Raw genomic sequence first — 2,684 nt, 5'->3', positions numbered from 1 at the left:
CCTGCGGCCTCTCACTCATTGGAATGTGGGCGGAGCTAACGCCATTTCTGGAGACGCCGGGAAACACCGATTCAGATCAGTTTTGCCTATTTTTCTATTCCTGCTGTTGTGGGTAATCGGCTTTTGTCTGCGTATTAAATCTTGACCAAGTTTGCTCATTACCATTAATTTTTAATGTTACATTATTTAGGAATTATCATATCGCCACGCCTTATCCGCTGCAGTCACCTCCTTTTAATGACAACTTGACCCCCTTTATCCAAGGCAAATTTACAAAACTCTATCGCAGTGGTTCTTAAACTTTTTTTTTTTTTATCGCCACCCAGTTTCCCCTGTTCCTTGTCTTCGCGACTCGCAATCGACGCGGAGCGTCATTCACAGAATCCAACCGCCTCTTGCGAAACTGTCGCCGATCGACTGATTCCCCTTTGGAGAATCGCCTTCAATCGTAGTCCGCTGTTCCCTTTGCAAGAGGCGACCCATCGCAAAGCATTCCGCAAACCATTATCGACCCTTTCTCATTCAATACCATTGTAAATCAGGAATCAGCGCGATATATTTATAGAAATTGTGCGACCCAAACTGTAAACACCGCTCTGTAGTAAAGGTGTGCTTCTCATTTTCTTCACGGGCTTTTGAACGTCCATGGAGTTGCAATAATCATCTTGGAAACACACGTATGTTTTCGTCAGAATATGTGTGAAAATATGAGTGTTGGCATGCTGTGAGTGTGCTGTATACGTGACTGTTCAAGTAAATATGAAAATTAAATATCCTTTTCGCAATGTACTTTTTGACCAGCCCTCTGGACCTACACCACCTTAGATAAATCTTACCGCCTTCAAACACCTGCTCGAACTTTTTCTTGAGCTTGTAAAACTATTTAAAATTTATTATAATCATATGAATAGTAAAATGTAAAGGAAACCTCCTAAGCTAAAAGAGGTTTTCCATACATTTTACCATTTACATGATTATAATAAATTTTAAATAACTTTACAAACATAGAAAAGGAGGTACGATTTTTTTAAATATATACAGTATTTCATTTTTTACAACATCAGTCAACAATGAGTTTGGGGACTCAGTTGCGTGTTCAGTGAAATACAGATATCTTGTAGATATGAAACCATGAAGCATTTATTGGCTATGACAGCAGGGTTTTGTTTAACAAAGTGATTTTAAATTATTCAACAAGAGGATTTCTGGTGCAGCAGATGTAAGTAATGCCCACTTTTTGTTAACACTTGCTTAAAGCGTTACCCTGGTATAAAATTACTATATCCTGGTTTGTGGCCTTTGCTTTGCTATTTTAATAATCTTCCTCCTTTTATTACTACCAGATTTGCAATGCCGATCAATTATGTTTAAAAGTGCTTTAATTTTCTGTATTCCTGTTACTGGAAAAGTGACAGAAATAAGGGAAGTTTTTTTGTTATTTATGTGCATCAGTATAAGAATTAATGTGGCATTTGGCTGTACTTTACAAAAATGTTCATAGTAATACATTCAATTTATTTTGATTGTGTGATGTAATATAGCATATTGAAAGCTATACCTGTTATACTTGCACAGAACCACCAGACATGCAGTGACACTACAATGTATGGCACAATGACACAGTGGAGTAGACATGGATTGATAAACAAAGCAATAGAAGTAAAAAATAATGTTGCTGTTATGAACCTAAATGTGCATCAAGGAGACCAATGTATAAATAAAAGATATTATAAATAAAATATGCAACATAAGCAGGATGATTTTGTAGTTCACTTGAACTTCAAGTACAGAAAGGCCTGTTAGAAAAATCATATCTTTGAAACCGTAAATACTTTTAACTTTGGGAATTTTAGGAACTCAACTAGAAGTCTGTCTAGACGCCAGACAGACAATTATTTACAAAATGTGTAGCCCCCAACAATATTATTGACTCCTGCTTTGTTTTGCCTCTGTCATACAAAACTGTCTTTCTGAAGTAAAATGTTCTTTCTGACAAACGTATCTGTTCCTTCACAGCGTTCAGAATGATCTCTTTCTAAATATCTATTCTTTCTAGCAATGAGACTGCAGATTTGTTTTTGTTTTCTAGGTGTGTTTAAACCACTACACTGCTTCTAGCCCCTCTATCCTGTGTGCCCGCTAATGCAGCAGCTGTTGTATATTGGCCATAGACAGCAGTACTGTCATAGATAAAAGAATGGATTTAGGGCATTAAAGGTTTTACAACATGGAATTGTAGTTTAGTTGCACTTAGTTACACTTTCATGGGCATTGCATCTCATCTTGTGAAATCACTGCTTGACAATTACCCAATTGTGATGCAACTAACAGAACAAGGAAACTAGAAAATACATGTGACACAGTGTCCAGTTCTCAGAATACAGAAGAACCTGACTTGTTTTGTATGTATTGTTTGAATAAATAATTAGATCATTTTTTGGTATATAATCATCTGTCCATTCATTCATTTTCCAAATGCATTTAGTCCCAATTTTGTGCCACAGGGCCCAATGCTCATATTAGGTGAAAATAATTGATATATACTGACACACACTCACTGTCATTAACAACATGGCAGCATGTAAACCTCTGGTCGACTACATGGTATGATATTTACAGATGAATGTTTGTTTGGAAACAACACCATATAAAACTTTTGCAGAATTCAGTCATAAAGTAAGAAA

The sequence above is a fragment of the Polypterus senegalus genome, chromosome 6 (genome assembly GCF_016835505.1).
Source record: "Polypterus senegalus isolate Bchr_013 chromosome 6, ASM1683550v1, whole genome shotgun sequence".
Lineage (NCBI taxonomy): Eukaryota > Metazoa > Chordata > Cladistia > Polypteriformes > Polypteridae > Polypterus > Polypterus senegalus.
Note: the sequence above shows the minus strand (reverse complement) of the source record.